The sequence below is a fragment of the Rattus norvegicus genome, chromosome 4 (assembly GCF_021556685.1).
Source record: "Rattus norvegicus strain SHRSP/BbbUtx chromosome 4, alternate assembly SHRSP_T2T, whole genome shotgun sequence".
Classification (NCBI taxonomy): domain Eukaryota; kingdom Metazoa; phylum Chordata; class Mammalia; order Rodentia; family Muridae; genus Rattus; species Rattus norvegicus.
The window spans coordinates 135157839-135178125 of NC_141537.1; the positions used below are offsets into that span (position 1 = coordinate 135157839).

At 43.7% G+C, this 20287-nt stretch overlaps 1 protein-coding gene across 1 annotated transcript in view; it reads right to left on the minus strand.

Annotated features, from left to right (window-relative positions):
• Pdzrn3 (PDZ domain containing RING finger 3) overlaps nucleotides 1-20287 on the minus strand; it is a 233029-nt gene that overhangs the window by 191486 nt on the left and 21256 nt on the right.

Sequence of the window (20287 nt, forward strand, 5' to 3'; positions counted from 1 at the left end):
CTATATGTCCATTAAGCTCCAGTCTATTCAGGACACACAGTAGTCAGGAAGTTTTCTTCCTTGCATATGCACCCCAGTACCACTAAGCAAACTTTTAGCAAGAGGCAACAAGCAAAACTTCCCAAGTTTAGGATAGGACACCCTTCCAGGCTGTTTCCATGTGAGAACAGAAATCTTTAGTTAGTCTTTAGGGAAATATGCATCCTCGGCACTAGCTTATGACAATGACTGTCCTGTTTACTTGTATTGGAATAAATGGCTCCATGTTAGGTACCACCACCCTGTGTCATGAGAAGTTTATCGTGAGAATCCAGCTTAGTAGAAATACAGGCTTCCTTACTGACACAAAACAGCTTCTTACAATCCGGGCTCCAGGAACATTTGGTAACGTGTACCACTACTTTTAGTAGTCCCTTAAATTGAATCAAAGTGGTATTTCAGTTTTCTTAAAAGTATAAAATCCTTTAGTTCTTGCTCTGTCTCTGAGGTGGTCTGAAACATTAAACCACCACAATTAGCTTTCTGCTTCTGCTTCCAGTGCCACCATGATCTCCCCCCGCCTCTGACATGCCAGGACACCCCCTTCCCCCATCTGCCTTAGTAAATGGTGGGAGGAAAGAGAACCAAGACTTTCATTTCAAATGCACAGGTTGCTTCCACTGTCCTTCAAGGGTGGAATCTTGTGTTACCTACAGCAGAATCAGGACCACTCCTGAACTTGGCACATCGTAGAGGTGAAGTTAGAAAGGGAGAAAAGGAGAGGTCTGGAGGAAAAAAAAGTCTACCCCAGGAAGAGGATAATGAAAGACAGATACACAGGCCCTGTTCACTTCGGAGTTGAACTTCAGTTCTAAAAACCACTTTGTCCCCAATTAGTAAAATGGCTATGCTTCCAGTACAAATAAGTATTTCCTAATTGGGTGCTCTTAACAGTGTTGAGAGAGGGGGTGTGGGTGGGGATGGGGAAAAAACGACTGAAGACTGCTTTAGGAAAAAGAAAATAAACACAATTATTAATAAAGCCCCTTCATTTTTTTTTAAAAAGTGTTTATTACACTTTTTACAAGAACAGTTGTTCTGGTTTAGATTCTAATGTTACTAGTGGGGTGTCCCAAATCAATATCACTGTGAAGCAGGGCCTCTAATATAAATATGGACACTGCATAGCATTCTGTCATTAATGTATTCATTCAGGCAAGCGCAGCAAACTGAGCAAAAGACTACATTTGGCACAGTCACCTTCAGCATGGACAGTGGCCAATGTGGCTAACTAGGTAGACAGCTACCAGTGTCTTTTCAATTTCTGCCGCTGAGGGCTCACCATAAAGTTACAGCAGTTCACTTGAAAGACTCTTGCAGTCCTAAGAGACAAAGATATGCAATAATTTTACCTTCTCTAAAGATTTTAACAACAACAAAGAGACAGCTTGATTGCACCCCTACCCTCCCACCAATAAACCGTTTTAAAGTGAGTCTGGAATTCCTTCACCTCCAAAACGGAGTATTTCAGTTTTCAGTTGGTTGACACAAAAACAGGCAAGCAGATGGATGCCCGGAGTGTACAAAGGAATGATAAGGTTATAGCGTTGTTCTCTATTAGGCTTATTATTCTGAAGGAATTCAAGTTGTAACGTTTCTGTTAGCAAACACCGCTAGGAAATATGTCTGAACATGTCTGTGAGGTGATTTCTACTTTCGAGCTGCCTCACATTCTAGTTAGTAGTCTATGACGTGATTCCCGTACTTGCTGTTACGTTTTATCCCACCGAACGGAAGTCTCAAACATTGCAGTAGACAGAAGGAAGAAGGCAAAACCAGATCTCTTTATTGCAGCTAACATTTAATACCACTGGGCCATTGTATCTATCCTTGGATTGGGTTATGCTAGCTGGAAGCCATGGAAAGCTTTCTCCATCTTCTTGCTTAATGCTTTCAATCCCACCCCTGGCCCCTGAGCTCAGTTTCCACTGTTGCTATAGCACTGAGAACTCAGTTTAATTAAGTGATATGGGCAATGGCGTTGTTTACCCGGAATGTGTAGGAAAATTCTGCAGTGACAGCGGCAGCTGAGCTCTAGTTGAAGAAAATTCATCTTGCCAAAGAGAAAGGAGCAAAAGGCCCCCTTGGCCACTCAGCTTTGATGTCATCGGTCTCTCGTTCTTAAGCCTGGCTTGGAAACAGAGGTGAGGAGGAAGAGGAAGGTGGCAAATGCCTAATTCTCGCCAAGGATGGTGGCACGTTCTACAGCCTCACGACCAAAAGGCCAAACACTGAAGAAATCTCAGACCGCCTCACAGAAAGCAGCCTACACAGAGACAACACCATTTCCTGGATCAGCACTCGAGACAGTTTACTTTTAGGTAAAAATGGGGTGGGAGCAGCTGAGGACAGTAGTTAAGGTAGAAGCATGAGGGTCTGAGTGTGCATCACTAGAACCCAGGTGAAAGCCAAGCATGGCGATATATATCTGTGATCCCAATGCTGGGGGCCGGGCCAGGTCTAGCAGGTCTTGGGGCCTTTCTGGCCAGTCAGTCTAGTCAACATGGCAAGCTCCAGGTTCAATGAGAGATATTATCTCAGAAAATAAGGTAAAGAGTGATGGAAGGAGATGCCTGTGGTTGATATCTCGCTTCTCCAGTAGCTCATGCACAAGCCAGAGCACCATAGCTATATACATACATGTGTGCACACACATGAGTACACCACACAGTAAATGATGATGGTGGTGGTGGTGGTGGTAAAATGGAAATCCATGAATGCAGACTTCTTTATTTACAGTTCATAAACCAAAGACTGTCAGAAATTAAACTTTTGATTTTCTTATGATGCCACTGTATTTATTATTCTAAGTTTGGTTTTTGGTTTTTTTGGGGGGGGTTGTTTGTTTGTTTTTTGTTTTTTGTTTTTGTTTTTTTGTTTTTTTTTTTAAACTGAACCAAAGTCAGAACATTCTCATGATTTCTCTTTGGGAAATCTACTATCTCACATTCTCTCTTCAAATGAAAGAACCCTGCCCCAGGACCCCTACTGGCTTTGAGACAGAGATCTATTTTAAGTTGCTGCTATTCTTGTGTGGACAGCTGGCAGATTCCACCTGTGTTGTCGAAGTATCAAATGCCTTCCAGGCCTCATGACATACTGTCCCCCACCATGAATGCTTCTAACAGGAGACGGCCTACCATTATGCCCTCAGAAGTTCGTCATCTGACTCCATCTATTCCCGAGTCAGGCCGCAGCCGTTGACTGGCCTGATGCTTTTCATTCTTCATCAGAAGTGGGACTAGGTACTAGGAACAGAGGATGTATACAACCGAGTCAATGTGACCGTCACTCAGGCGCTTACACACTCAATGGGGCTCTCCTTGTCCTTCTCTAACATTCCAGAACCTCCCGAGGCTAACCTCATCATAAGGTTGAAGCACACATAGGTATGAATTATAAACTTCTCAACAGCTCCCAGAAGCCAACCACAGTGCCTTTGAGGGAAGAAATTACTTTGTACATCAAAGCACCATTCTTAAAAGCAATTTAGGTTTCCAAAGGCTGGACTCAGCTTCCTTGGTGGTAACCCCACTATGGTGCATGGATCTCTGGATTCTGGATTCCATCTCAGAAAGAGATCATGAGCAAAAGAGCCAAAAGGCAGAGGAGCTCGTTTCAAAAACACCCTTGTATATTCTAATGTCGAATCGCTCTCTATTCTTCTGGCAATGGTATAGGATTCACAGTTGCCAGTAACAGATCTGGCAGACTCGGGGGTACAGTATCAGCAAAAGAAATCTGGCCACCTAGGAAATACAAGTCCATCTTTCAAAGCAAAATGTTTTCAACCTGCAGGCCACTGCCCCTCAGTGAGCCATAAAATCAACTTAGTGGGCAGCAGACAGCATTAGGAGAAAAATGAACCAAATAGAAATACGAGACCAAACTGCATGGGGTTTGGATAGATATCTCTCATGAAACTTATTTCCATTTTAAACACATATAACGGGCCCACTCAACATCCGGGAGTACTGCACTGGGTCACACATAAAACATGCCTTGCTACGGGTCAGAACGAGAAAAGTTAGCACAGAAAAGCTCTTTGCAATAACAGTCCGGCATGGGAGCTGTTGGGCTGTATTCCTATCTGTATTTATATCAGTTGAAAACGCACATATGTTCAATAAATGTAACTGGGATGCTAAGAGAGAGCATATAGCTTTTAAAAAGTCTATAAAAAACATTACTGCCCTGGGGAGACAGCCCGGCAGTCAGCACATCTGCTGAGTAAGCATGAACACCTTCGCTCAAAGTTACAGAACCTACATAAAAAGCTACCATCGACACGTGTACCTGGAACCCCCAGCACTGACGGGGCATAAACAAGAGGATCTCTGGGATTGAATGGCTCCCGACCTAGCTACAGGTTCAGGGGATAAGGTAGAAAATGATAGATCACAGGAGTCCCGACATGTATGCAGGGGTATGCACAGCTGTAAACACACAAAAACCAACACCTCACACATACCAAGTTTTAAAAAGAATGAATATGAAATTCATTTTAAAAACAATGAAACTTGACAAAAGAAGAGCCTTTGATTATCTTTTATGACACCATAATTTCCTTTCTGCTTCCTGCTTGCCTGTATGTGTATAATATGTTTGTGGAGTCCAGGCAGTGGGATCAGATCCTCCTGAAACTGTTACGGGTGGTTGTAAGCTACCCAGTATGGGTGTTGTGCACTGAGCCCAGATCCTTTGCCAGAGCTGCAAGTGCTCTTGAATACTGAACTCCTCCAGCCCCTGCCTCTGGAACTCTTCAATAGTGGTGAGCTTCTTCCCCCCTGTAGTGGATTCCAAACTGGAAAGATTTTCTCCTTGACCAGAGAAATCAAAGTTGCCACACAAAACATTCAGCTAGGACTGGTACAGGGCAGGAACTAACAAGAGAATCAAGAAGCACAGGCCATTCCTACAGCTCCACATTGCTTTGGTACCTGTGGGATAGACTGTCAAGGAGCTCCACTGACCCAGTGACCAAGTCATTATTCTGCCTACCTTCAACTGGCCTGGCCAGATACTGAGAGGACTGGGAGATTCCGTAGTCACAGTGTCATTTGTAAAGACGAACCCTTAATAGTGACACATTTCAGACAGTGAGCAGAGCACAAGTTCATCTCTTGCTGCATTTGCGCAGCTCTGGCAGCTCAAACTGTTACCTAAAGGATGGACGGAAGGAGGTCCTCACTCCAAAGGCCTCCTTGTGGGGGGCCTGATCCCCACAACCACACTTACTTGTGGTTTATTGATTTACTCTTCAATAGGAAAAAAATCAAGGCAGGGGGATCACAGTCCTCAGCAGGCAAGCATCTTTCTGAGATCTGCTTCTCTGGTTTTATTTTGACCACTGTCTTTTATTTACAGGATGTGAAAACAGACCTTCTACTTAGACACTGCCTCGGTTTCCTTTTAGAACGAATTTAGGCAAAAAGAATGTTTCTTTAAAAAAATGCTAAGCATTAGCAAAACAGGTGTACACACACACACACACACACACACACACACACACACACACACACACACATCCAGAAATGAGCAGTTGGTACATGACTGCCTAAAGTGGGGGGATGACTTGCTCCAGTTGGCTGGTTGATGAAAAGAGCCGGTAAGGGTGACTGACTACCCCTCACCCCTGGCCCCTCACCCCTCACCCCTCACCCCTCACCCTTTACCCCTCAGGCAGTCTCCTGGGCTAAGGTGGATTCCCACTCTCACCCCAGTATACAGACAAAGAGCAGAGTGAAGCAGGCTTTTCTTTTGCAATAGCTCCAAGGTGTAACGGTCAGCTCTCTATGGGGATGCTGCCATGCTTTTTTTTTTTAATATAATTAAGAATTTCTATTGTTATTTTTATTTTTACTACAGAGCTACAAGATTTTTTTTTATTAACTTGAGTATTTCTTGTATACATTTCTAGTGTTATTCCCTTTCCCGGTTTCCGGGCAAACATCCCCCTCCCCCCTCCCCTTCCTTATGGGTGTTCCCCTCCCAACCCTCCCCCCATTGCCGCCCTCCCCCCATAGACTAGTTCACTGGGGGTTCAGTCTTAGCAGGACCCAGGGCTTCCCCTTCCACTGGTGCTCTTACTAGGATATTCATTGCTACCTATGGGGTCAGAGTCCAGGGTCAGTCCATGTATAGTCTTTAGGTAGTGGCTTAGTCCCTGGAAGCTCTGGTTGCTTGGCATTGTTGTACATATGGGGTCTCGAGCCCCTTCAAGCTCTTCCAGTTCTTTCTCTGATTCCTTCAACGGGGGTTCTATTCTCAGTTCAGTGGTTTGCTGCTGGCGTTCACCTCTGTATTTGCTGTATTCTGGCTGTGTCTCTCAGGAGCGATCTACATCCGGCTCCTGTCGGTCTGCACTTCTTTGCTTCATCCATCTTGTCTAATTGGGTGGCTGTATATGTATGGGCCACATGTGGGGCAGGCTCTGAATGGGTGTTACTTCAGTCTCTGTTTTAATCTTTGCCTCTCTCTTCCCTGCCAAGGGTATTCTGGTTCCCCTTTTAAAAAAGGCATGAAACATTCACATTTTGATCATCCGTCTTGAGTTTCATTTGTTCTAGGCATCTAGGGTAATTCAAGCATTTGGGCTAATAGCCACTTATCAATGAATGCATACCATGTATGTCTTTCTGTGATTGGGTTAGCTCACTCAGAATGATATTTTCCAGTTCCAACCATTTGCCTACGAATTTCATAAAGCCGTTGTTTTTGATAGCTGAGTAATATTCCATTGTGTAGATGTACCACATTTTCTGTATCCATTCCTCTGTTGAAGGGCATCTGGGTTCTTTCCAGCTTCTGGCTATTATAAATAAGGCTGCGATGAACATAGTGGAGCACGTGTCTTTTTTATATGTTGGGCTGCCATGCTTTTATACCCTTCTGGTGCTTTCATACCTTTCTGGCATATGCTTCCCACAGATGCCATGCTAACAGACTTGAGAACAACTCACTCAGCATGAAATGGATGACTATCACTAAGGAAGGCTCGATCTGTCCCATCCTTTCCTTCCTTCTCTCTTCCCCCTCCTCCTCTCCTTCCCCACTCCCTTTGCCCCTCTTTATTTCTCCCTCTCCTTTTCTTTCTCCTCTCCTCCCTCCCTCTCCCTCTCCCCCTTCCCCTTCTCCCTCTCCTTCTTCTCTCCTCTGCCTTTCCCTCTCCCCCTCACCCTCTCTTTCCCTCTCCCTCTCTCTTCTGCCTCTCCCTCTCCCCCTCCCCCCTCTCTCCTTCTTTTCTTCCATCCCCCACACCCCCTGCACTGTCTAGATTGCATTCTATAGTCCAGGCTGGCACTCTTTCTCTCTCTGCCTTCTAAATGTTGGGTGTGAGCCAAGGTGCCTGGCTATATTTCTCTCTTCTTAAATCTCAGCTGCGTTCTAAAGGATCACTTATAGCCACATTCAAAACAACACCATGTTCATGTGTCTGAATGCCTTTAATATTTTCATTGTGGCAAAACCAAAAAACAAATGACAAAACAAAAACAAGCAACAACAACAAAAAAACAAAAACAAAAACCAGCAAACGCTTAATATAGACCTAACTTTCACACAAAGGAAAAGGAGGACAGGAAGATACTATTACAATAAAAACAGCAACTTCCTTCCGTATTAGCCTCTCTCTGAATCAGGTTAAATCTCCCAGTATATTCTATTAAAGCTTGTTAATCTGAGGCCCTTTGTATTTCACTTCCGAATTACTAATGTGTCAGGAAGATTAAGCTCAGCTCCCCCTTCCCCGGAACAGTTCACAGGAACCAAGACCTCTTGTCCAGACAAAACTTTCCTTGCTGCTATTGTATACAATATTGTCTATCCCAAAGGGTCCTTTACCATGTCTGACATAGTTTGAAAGGAGCTTATTAAGCATATATGACATTCAGCATCTCGATGTCATCCAGTTCCTCTCAGCTCTCCAATGGGGTGGTCATACAGGATGAGCCTCATAGGCTGCTCATGTGACAGCCAGAGCAGGGTACTGGAATACAAGTGTGACAATGCTACCACAGATTCATATACAGAAGTCACCCCCCCCCCCCAGTACTAGGGATTGAACCTAGGGCCTTATGCACACCCCTGAGCTACAGCCCCAGCCTGACACATCTGCATATTACAAACTTTTAAATTGTAAGCCATCAAGAAAACTTATATTTGCCCAAACACAGCATATTTGAAGACTGGCAAATGAACACTGAGGTAAGGTTTGGAATGTGATCAAAGGTCTGGGAGACATTTCTCTGTGACTCCAGAAGACTCTACAGGGGTTTGTTGGTTCGTTTGCTCATCTCTCCTCTGTGGTTCTTGTTTCTCTGTCATACCTTCATAGATTAATGAACACTTACCTCTGCTGATACCAGGGTGCCTCTGAGGGCAGTGGAATAGAGACACTGTCTGCCTCAGTGGCTTCAATAGCTACATTACCGCTTTAGAGTGAATGAGAGAAGGCACACCTCTTACCCACTTCTCAGAAAACCTGTTTTAATAGTGAAGAGACTGAGAGCACTCACAGGTTTCAAGACTTCCACACAAATAGGACAGACTGTCTTTTACTCAGCTCTTTGTCTTCTTCCCTTTGTAAATGCCAGCAAATCTGGCCCCACTGCATGGCAGCATCACATCACTAAACTTTCTTATATGTGCACCAAGTGCTCCAAGTATTTTGGAAGGCAGGAAAAATCAGGAACCTGATCGGAATGTTCCCACAAACTGACTTGCTCCCACTTTCTCCCATTTCCGCCGGAGTTTCAAACAGGGGAAAGGAGGGTTTCATGTGCCATTTCCATGCCCCCTCGGGGTCCTTCCATGAGTCACTTACTCATTTTGAAATAATCAATCCAAAGGCCATTTTGTCAAAACAGGTCTTCATATAAGTGAGTATTCCTGTTTCAATTTTTCTCATATTTTCCACATTTTCTACACTGGCGAATTGCATTACTGCCAAGAGGGTATGTGTGTTCCTATATTCGCATGTGCAGATTTGTGCATGCAAATGGAGGTCTGAGCCTGGCATCGGGAGTCTTTCTCATCACTCTCTAACTTATTCACTGAAGCAGGGTCTCACAGATGAACTCATAATTTGCCAATACCAATACAGCCTAGTCTAGCTCATGAGTCATGCATAAAACGGAGGGCCTGCTCTGCTCTGGAACTTTAAAAATAGCTGATATTGAACACTCAACTGTTTGCCTTTATTTTTAGAACACGTAAGTCAGCACATATGTGATGAATTACCATGTTGTTCACACTAAAAAGTAAATTAAGAATTACTTGTGATTGATCAATTATCGTCATTTATATGGCCCGAGGAAGTGACAGCTCTTATGCAATCCAGATTCAGAGGGGTTACTGATTTCAAACAAGAAATGTAAAACAAATTAAAATAGTCTATCCACGACTGTAATTTCAGGTTTGTGAACTGGTGCCATGAAGCTACCATCAAAGCGCTGGCTTGCCGGAAGGCCTCTCCAGCCAGTCTCAGAAACTTACAGGAAAAAAACCTGGCTAGCATTTATTCTGGGGCCCAAATTATAGTCTTTAGACACATGTAGTATTTTCTTTCTTAAAGCAGTCATGGGGGTAAGTAAAGTTGTTCATAATTTGAAGGAGGTGCAGTTCAGAAATGATCCCAGAAGCTGGTATAGACTGTGAAGACAGCAAACAGTAGAAGTACACTCCGAAAGCTTATGTATCCCCAAGTCTATGGCTCTTCCTCATTTTCCATGAGACAACCTTCAAGTGAATCTGAGGATACCTGTCCTTCTCTATGCCTGTGAGTTGAAACCTGTGAGAGGACTCAGCAGGAAACATCCCAGAGCTGAGACTCTATGCATCCAGGGCTACCTCCTATTGGGTAGGACTCCATGCTTACCCCACAAGGGAACCAATGAGTGTCTGCTCTTATCCCAACAACTCATAAGTCATGGCATTTCACAAGTCCCAACCAAAGCAAACAGTTAGAGTGTATCTATGGTTTTGTAACGTTACAGTTAGAGTGTATCTATGGTTTTGTAATATTACAGTTAGAGTGTATCTATGGTTTTGTAACGTTACAGTTAGAGTGTATCTATGGTTTTGTAACGTTACAGTTAGAGTGTATCTATGGTTTTGTAACGTTACAGTTAGAGTGTATCTATGGTTTTGTAACGTTACAGTTAGAGTGTATCTATGGTTTTGTAACGTTTTGAGAGAATGCAGGTAGGATAGATTGGGCTAATGAATAAAGAAATCAACATGTTTGTAGACATATGCTTCCAAGCAGAAACTGTTCTAGCATAAGAACAAAATCCCCCTTTTCCGATTAGGGAAGTGTACATAAATTCTCACTCAAGTTCCTCTAATAGTAAATCGGAAGATTTGCTAAGCATTTTTCCCCCTAAGGTTGGGATTTTTCTTTCAATGGGAGAAAGGGTGGCTATGAAATCCAAGCCCCTCTCCTAGTTCCTTGGAGCTATTAAAGGACCCCCTCAGACAGGCAAGAGAAAGGAAGTAAGGCAGATAGAAATGAAGAGAATTGAAAAAGCCAGAGAAGCAGCCTGGAGAATGACCATGTTGTTCACAGTAAAGAGTAAATTAGGAATTACTTCTGATTGATCAATTATAGTCCAAGGAAGTGACAGCTCTTGTGCAATCCAGATTCACAGGGGTTTTAAGTGAGAAATATATATAAAAAAATTAAAACAGGAGAAAAGGGTAAACTGACCCTTGCAAAGTTTAGTCACTACCAAAATAGCCAGAGAAGGGTCAAAGTCAGAGGCCTTCATTGAGCAGAGAGGCACTCAGCATGCTAGACTGTCCATACCATCAGCCTATAGCTCATGAGAGTCATTTTCATTAGAGGAACTATGCTGCTGCTGGCTGCCACCCTAGGGTGGGGTGCTCGGCGTGCCCAGGAAAAGTGGCATAATTTCAGCACAGTGTTGGCGGCTGCTATCCTGTTCTAATTCTTATTGCAACTCCCATTGACAACTCTGATGGTTAACAGTACCTCCTCCCTGCCCACATCAGACAATCCTGCCGTAGCCACACTCTGCTTAGCTGCAGCTTTCAAACCACGTCTACCTACCGCTTTGAAAGACTCCCCCTGGCACTCTGTCTAAAATTTAAATCTGAACATCCTAAGTGTGCCCTGAAAATCTAATACCAAAGTCTGTAGTTCCATTTCTCTCAAGCACCGTACACAAAAACACACTAGAACGTAATTCAGCTAGTAAAACCACTTGCTACCAAGCCTGGCCTTAATATTTCAATTCCTGGGACTCACATGATAGAAGGATAGAAATGACCATTCAGAATTGCCCCCTGACCTTCACACACATACCGTAAATTGCATATGCACATAAAAACAACACAAATTTAAAAGACAGTAATGCATTTAAAGACTGAACTTTTTAATGAGCACATGTGGCTTACTGTTTTTAAAGCCTCCATACTTTAAGATAAATACATAGCTATCTTATATAAAGAAGGTGACTAAATATTATTTTATCTGTTTTGTCACCAAGGGTTTGTTGTCCTTAGGAAATTATATTAATTTTTGGATCCAATATTCACTTTAGAAATGTAACAGGATACTACTCACTTCTGATTTATTCTTAGTTTTAAATATGCCTTAGGATCTAGTTAAATCTTAAGAGCTGAGCACGGGAGACTGGGTCAGAACTCCCAGGGAAGCACAACTTGCTTACTTTTGAAGCAAACTCTGATTAATGGGCACAGGATGGAAGAGAAGTGGCCAACAGGACACCAAGACCACAGAGCTTCTGTCTGGACCTACAGTTTGAGAGGATAGGCATCCATCATAGTGGGATTCATGGCAGGGGGAGCACGTGGCTGGAGTGCTTCATATCTTGGAAGATCAGGAAGAAGTAAGGAGGAGTGCCAGCGTACAGCCAGATTTCCCCCTTTGATTTAATCCCCTTTCAACCCTGTGGGCCAGCATCACCTATGTTCAGGGTGCAATGTCTCCTCTTAGTTAAAACCCTCTGGAAGCTCGCATAGACACACTGAGTGTCTCCTAGATGATTCCAAATGCAACCATGTTACAATGCAGGTGAACTGTCACAGTAGCCAAGTGCTCTCTTCTTCACCTTTACTGTTTTCTGTCTTATATGAACAGGAATACTTAGAGACTTCAGCATCACAAAATATAGTTTCAAGTATTTTAAGCTTCCTAAAATCCCCCCACAAAATACCCATATTAACCAAAAGCTGTTTATTAACTCAGACTGTTTCTCCTTTGCAGAGGCTAAGTTTCACAAATGACTTAAAAACAAATAATTGCTTCAGACCACATGCACCATTTTTTCACCTTTTATATTTGTGCACATGAGTGGAATGAAATGCTGTATGCTACAAAGACTATCTGAAAGTCTAGTTTTTGAAGCAAAATGGCAATAAAATAATAACAAGAGTAATAAATACTAAAGTATAGAAACCAGCACAAAGTGTTCAATGCATCCCCAGAAAGGGTACCTCGTGCTTGCCATCTGTCTAAAGGGCAACTGTAGAATACAGAGGGAACGTTTAGTTCTGACTGGTCACTGGTTTATCCTGGAAAATGCATCTCTCTAAAATAGTACAGGGCTTTCTCTACAGTCCAATAGCAGTACCATATTCCTGCTTAAACACATAGAGGAAAATAGACCGAGGTATGTAGCTACATTCTATATTTAGCTTTGGTGTAAATTCTTATAATACATGCAAAATATCAATCTGAAATAATAATCCTCACTTGTTATGATAGCAAGAATCTTTTGACTCGCACCATCGCCCTGACCAGTTCAGGTGGCACAACGGGTGGCAAATATGTGTCCCGTTCTTGAGACGAAAGACATTGAGGCTCGGCATTAAAGATGGAAAGGTTACAGAGAGACTGGTTGGGCAGAGGCTCAAACCTACACACCCCGATTTATGTCTCGGGACTCTCCCTGCCCCGACGCACCCTGTCCAGTGCCAAAGTGATCAGTCACATTTTGGGGAAGTGTTATAAGAACTTGCTTACTGCTGCAGGGGAGGTGTGAAAGTGGCAATATGGAGGGGTTCAGGGAGAAAGAGGTGCTGTGTGGGTGCTTCTTTATTTTACATCTGAATACCAAACCACTGAGTACAGAGATATGACAAGGAAGAGAAAATCATCACTTACAAATAGTCATGTAGAGGTTTCAAAACATAATTTAAGCTAGTCTATGCAGAGACAGAAAATGTGACCAAAGTTTTACCCCTCTTCCTCTTCTTCGCACCCATGGCAGACGTGCTGAATGATCGCCACGCTCGTATACACTCAGTCACGCATGGGTTCGGAACTCAACCTACTCATATCCTGGGAGATGTCACTGTCTGCCAACAGAAGTAGGTGAATGAGATGCAGTTCCAAGGTTGACCTCTGGAAGCATCTGGAATATTACTAATGGCTGGTCCCTAGACCCTGCCTGCTCTGCAGAGCTGGCAGCGCACCTTCTGAACATAGGTTGGGCACATCTTTCATCAAAATAGAATACATGCATAATGTGGTGGCTTGAATAGGAACGCCTCGCATAGACTCATGGGTTTGAATGTTTGGCCTATGAGGCCGTGGCACTATTAGGAGGTATGGCCTTGGAGGAAGTGTGTCAGTGTGCAGCTAGGTGTTGAAGTTTCATGTGCTTAGGCTCGACCTCGTGTGGTAGTCTCCTTCTGCTGCCTGCTGATCAGGATGTAGAACTCCCAGCTCCTTCTCTGGCACTGTGTCTGCCTGCATGCCGCCATGCTTCCAACCATGACAACAATGGACTAAACCTGAGAACTGTAAGCAAGCCCCAATTAAATGCTTTCCATTGTAAGAATTACCATGTTCTTGGTGTCCATTCTCGGCAATAATACCCCAACTAAGACAGATGACAAGGGGATTACAAGTAAGCTGCACAAGTAAGTTCTGCTGATTTTGTTTGCATGTGGGATCTCGCTCTGTACCCCAAGTTGTCCTTCAACTCCGAGTCTGGCTGCTTCAGCCTCCTGAGCTCTGGGATTCCTGGCAGGGGCCACCACACTCAGTTTTTGAGTGTATGTTTGTGCTTGTGGGTATTCAGGCAAATGTTGGTGTGCAGAGAACATATGCGCAGATGTGTGGTGGCCAGAGGATGACCCCAGATACTGTTCTGTCTCGGGAGTTGTCTACTGTGTGTTTTGAAGCAGGAGCTATCGTTTGCCTGCTATCTGCAGATTAGACAACACTGCCTGCCCAGTGAGCTCCAAGAATCCTCCTGTCTCCACTTGTGAGTCCTGTTATTGTGTGTGTCCATCACTATGTGCAGCGTTTTTGATGGTTTCTAGGGAATGGACATGGGTTCTCCTGTTAGTACAGCACAGCAAATACTTTGAGGAGAGAGCGCTCCTGCCCCAAGTCTTGACTCAGTAAAATGACTAGCTCACCAAGTTTTCCATACTTTCTTGCTGAATGTGCTCAGAGGGGATCAGTCACTGTGAACAGAACAGTGTGAATCCATGGCTTTACTTTGGACGTCATACAAAAACAGATCATCTCTGTCTAGGTCTGTTTAGCCATAATGCTTGCTATCTGTTCTTGCATAAGGAATACACAGTTTTCTCACTTCTGAAATGAATAACATAAGCAAGTGTTACTTAGCTCACAGGATAGTTTTTCTCTAAAATCAAACCAAAGCTTAAATGGAAACATTTTAAAGATTTTTTTTTTCATCAGTAAGTTTTGATCACTGGTAATGTCTAAACAAATGTGAGCGATTTAATTCAAAGGAAAAAATGCACTGCTCACCATTTCCAAAAGTTCTCACCCCAGAACTGGAAATCTATACAGAGGAAGAATAAAGCCAAACACATGGACTTGGGCTAAGATTAGACTTACTGACGTCAGCATGGTTTTCAAGACATGCATATGGATGAACGCTGAAGCAGAACTGAGTGAAGAGCTGGTGTACGTGTGTGTGTGTGTGTGTGTGTGTGTGTGTGTGTGTATGCATGTGCGTGTGTGTGTTTACACATACATGGAGACATTTTTTAGAGACTCTGTCAACTAAGGATGACTGAAAGCAATAAAAACTCCCATCAGCTGAACCGGGTAGTACATTCTTATTATCCTAACTATGTGGGAGGCTAAGGCAGTAGGATTGCAAGTTCAAGACCAGCCTCAGAAACTCAATTATACCCTATCATGAAATAAAATTAAAAGAGGGTGCTGGGAAAAGGTTCATGGTAGACTGAGGAGCCCACTGGTGTGTGTGTGTGTGTGTGTGTGTGTGTGTGTGTGTGTTTCTTGTGAATTTTCTTTGGCTCTTTCCAATTCATTTTTGTTTTGTTTTGTTCTATTCAAGTTTGTTTTTATCTTATTTTATTACTTTTTCCCCTCTCTCTTTCTTTCCTTCTTTCTTTCTCTTTCTTTCTTTCTTTTGTTCTTTCTTTCTTTCTTTCTGTCTGTCTGTCTGTCTGTCTGTCTTTTTTCTTTCTTTCCTTTAGATGTCTGTCTGTTTTCTAACAAGAGGTCTAGGAAGGATGCAGATGCAGGTAGGTGGAGAGAGACTAGGAGGAGTTGGGGGAGGAAAACCCATGATCAGAATATATTTAAAACCAAAACAAAACAGAATTTAAACTGAAAGAGTGGATGTGGAGCATTCTCACCTCCCCAAAAGAAGGTAATTATGCAAGAAAATATTTTGGTATGGAAGACAAAAATTAAAGAATTATTCTAAGGTCAAGGAAACTCAAGAAATAGGAAACCTGAATGAAATCCACAGCAGGTGTGATGGTTAATTCTGTGAACTCGACATTTCCTGAGAAAATGAACCAAGGTTGGAAGGCCCACCCTACACATGGGTGACACAGGTCCACTGACTGGGGTCCTGGATTGAATTAAAGGGAAAAGTGAGCTGAGCACAGCATTCACCTCTCTATTTCCTGTCTGTGGATGCAGTGTGACCACTATGCCTTCCTCACTGTGATGAACTGCACCCTCACACATTAAGCGAAAACAGACACCCCACTTCAGTTTCTTCTGTCCTATACTTTGTCATAATAAGAAAAGTAACTCATACCACAGGGGATTTTCCTCTGTTATAAAAGAATATTATAGGACAGAGTAATGAAACGTGGATCAGTTTTGCAGGTGACAGTGGTGTGTCACTGTTAACTTCCTGGTTTAGATAACCATTTTATATTTATGTAAGAATTTATTTAAATTCTCAAAAAAAGAGGAGGTGGGGAGGGGGCTGCAAGAAGGCTCAGCAGGGAAAGGTGCTTGCTGCCAAGCATAGAACCTGAGTTCAATCCCTGAGAAACCTTGCATAGTGGAAGGAGAGAACCACCTCCTGCAAGTCGTTCTCTGACATCCACACATGTGCATGCCTGCTGAACACACTCGGAGACACACAAATGAATATAAAAAATACTGACCTACTTATGAGACTGACGTTCTATTGCATGAGGGAGGCCCACTATACCCACGTGAGCAAAGACAAGACAAATGGAGGCTGTGAAGGCTGAAGTAAATGGAGATGTTACTATCGACACAAAGAATGCACAGACATTTGTGCCTCCGGGCCTGAAGTTATGTTAAAACAAAAGGAAAGGAAAGCAAAACAAAGAGTCCTCCAGTCTTTAAAGAAAAAGAACACTTCCACCATGATGACTCATATGTCATCCTGCCACTCTCTTTGCTCTCAGAACATTATCTTCCCTATAAAAACACACACTGGTGACCCTCGTGCTGCAAACCAAGCAGCCTGGCTGGGAGGGAAGACCCTGCTTGGCTTTTCACGGAGCCTGATTAGCAAGGACAGCACAGCCAAACAGACAGAGGCAGAGGAGGAGTGGCTCTCAGCAAACCCTCTGGGGCTCCACAGAGATCCTGACTGCTCTCGGGTCTCCCAGTTAGAGAGCTTTTGAGACAAGTGTGTGTTTATGAATTCTGTGAATGGAGGGTGTGATGGCTCTTTCTCTACACCCACAGAATCACATTTGCGGGCTTGAACAAAAAGCTATTTCAGCCACACAATGGCTAAAGGCCTTTATCACCACCTGACACAAGCCCTAACCAACAGAAGATTGAACTCAACCCTCCAATTCATAAAGCTTCAAGATATAACTCTATGTATGTATGTATGTATGTATGTATGTATGTATGTATGTATGTATGTATCTACTATCTATGTATCTATGTATCTATTATCTATCTATCTATAGATATGGGTATCTATATTCGATAGATAGATACACATATATGCAAAAAAGGTAGGGAGAGCAAGAGGGGAAGAGTGCATAGTACAAGATTCAAAGAGGGTTTGCCAGCTCTCTGTTCCTAGGCTTTCTTACATTTTTTTCTCAATGGACACTCAGCCAAAGGAGGTGTTAGGAGAGCTTGCCAAACACACTACATGATAAGGAACTGGAGCAACAGAGAGGTGGCTCAATGTTGGCTGGACTACAGAAAGATTGCTTGTTCCCCGCCTGGCACGCCCCTGAGGATTTTTGAGGCAATCGTTGCTTTTATGTGATTTTTCAACTTTTATTCTTTCCTATGCCATTACGTCAGACTTGGGTAGGATCTGATTAAGTCTAAACTCCAGATCACGGAGATGGGTTCTGCTTGTGAAGATGCTGCTCCCATCGGCTAACTCATGCTTTGCATACTATGAAGATTCTTCTAATGTTCTCAAACTGCTAGGAATAATAAGAGCCCTGTTCCTTTGAGAACCTTGGGGTTTTAAGGCATGGGAGTCTTACATTGTCTTTTTGGCCAGACAACTCAAAATAAATCAACAAACAAATAAAACCAGAAACTCCTCAGATACAGAAAACTGAAACCGCTGGTGAAGGTAGGGTTTTGTGAGAGGACTATAGGATATATTCAGAAACATACTTTAGTTTCCTAATAAGACAAACTTATGTGAAATTCAAGGAAGAGTCAAGAGCAGAAGGAGGCCTAGAAAGTTTGGAGGTGAGGGGGTAAGAAGGACAAGATGAGGATCAGAAAACAACAGTGAATGTGGGGAGCTTGCTCTGTCTCTGAGGCAGATGTCGGGGAGGATGTAATCTACAGATACAGACCCAGGCCAACAGAGGACACACAGTGCTACCATCTAGCAAATGCTCCTGCCATGTATGCTGGGAAGGCACTTAAAGCAAGGAGTCGAACAGCCCCAGCTCGTGCTTCCTCACCCAGACTTTGGCAGCACAAGAGCGGGGATCCCATCCGGGACTGTCAGTCAGGCAGTCTGGGAAGAAAGGGATGCTGACAGCTCCATTCCTGAGCAAAGGACTAACCCATTCGACACCACAGAGGTTGCTCAAGGATGGCGGTTCTCATAGTAATGGTAACCACCGTCCTGATGGTCTGCAGCTGGCACAGCACGTCGCATCTCCAGAAAGGCACGGCTTCTGACAGCATCGCCACATCTTCTGAAGATGTTGTACCCAGATGCTCATGTGGCAGTTCACATGGTACAGACTGCAGAATGGATGAGGCTGCCTCTCTCTCTGGATTTAATATCAGCAGCCTCTTGAAAGAACTAAAGTTTCCACACTGGAGCTCTGCTAAGCTCGCTCACGGCCTTGAAAATGGGGAGATTTGGGGTAGGAAAACAGGAAGCCTAACTCTTCCTGTTATGAAATGCGCACGCACGCGCTCGCGCGCATACACACACACACACACACACACACACACACACAGAGCCAGATTCGTGCCTCCCCCCCCCCCCGTTATTAAACCCCAACACGGATGAGGTGAAGCTGAGAGCCTTATGAAGTCATGAGAGTTGCGCTGTATCATGTCAGAAGAGATTAGAACTCAAAGGAGAAGAACTTGCTTTGACGGTTGTGATTATGCACGTGGCGGCTCTCTATCGGGATCTCCCTTTGTGTCTCAACTGTGGGACGTGATTAATATTTTACATACTGTCCAAAGGGGGAGTATGACTTACCAGAAGCCGTACTGAACATTTCAAACACAGATCATCGTCTGCCAAGAGAAAATCCTACCCAGCTGGAGAGTTCTCATTTGCAGAACTTAAGAGCGATGAAATTCCGTGACTCGGAGAAACTGGCCGTCCCACCGATGCCTTGGCAACACCGGCTGTACTTATCTTTTTGAACAATAGTCTCAGAAAATGTATTCCCTCTCAAAAAAAAAAAAAAACTGTGGTAAGGCATCTGAGCTCTCAGGACAGCGGCTGCTGCCCAAGCAAGCAGCTGTTGGAGGAAAATCTATTACTCTAGGCTGGGAAGTCCAAAGCATAAGGTTCAGATCTCATTTGAAGGTCAAAGGCAGTGTCACAACATTAACAGCATCCTTAAGTCACAACCAAGTATCCTTCAAACACATAAGTGACCACGTGGCTCTTATTCCCAGCTTTAACTCAAGTACCTTGTTTACCCAGGAAGATTTAACTCTGTATGCCTCAGAGGACATACAATTACCCTGAGAAAAACTACGCCGTACACTATTCAGTTGGTTCGCATAAAACTGAAACACTGAAAATTCTGTTCTCTATCTTCTTGACACTTCATGCCCCCAAGAAGATGCCCACGAGTAACATAAACTTCACTTATGGCTTAACATAAAAATGCCCAGGAGATGCATATGCTGAACAAAGATATCTGGGGGAGCGGAGTGCTTGGGTATTGGTGATGTTTTTCTGGCTCTCTGTCCAGCATTTATGGCAGTAGCCCTGGGCTGTGAATGAGCTTTCCTTTGGCATCTACCAGGTCACTTTGGAACCTCATAGTTTACTTTCTTCTCTAGAAGGGGATGACTCTGTTTAGCTCCCAGAAATACTCGCTAAATGGGAAATCTGAATGGTCCAAAACAGCAACCAAAGCGGGTTAGTTAGATCTTTTAAGCTTTGCAACAAGAACCCATACAAGGAGGCAAGAAGCCATCAGCTTCCTTTCTGCATCCTAGAACTGTCCCTAATCTGTCACTTGAAAGCCAAAGCACTGTTTGGTGCTATTGAGAGACCCATCAGAGTCGATCTGCAAGTCTGCTGCACAGTAACTGAAAAGTGAGTCCATGGGTGCTGATGTGAGAGAATCCTACCGTCAACTTTGACCTGGGTATCTCCAGGCAATCCAGTGGACCTCGGGCAAACAGCCAGGAGGTGAGCATGAGAAAGCACAAACAATGCCTGTGTAGAGGCTTTGCTGAGCTGTGAGCACTAAGGAAAGGAGAGAGACTCTTTCTGAGGCCGACACACTCATGCCCAGTATGTACAGAGTCCCAATTTGTCCAAGAGGGGGC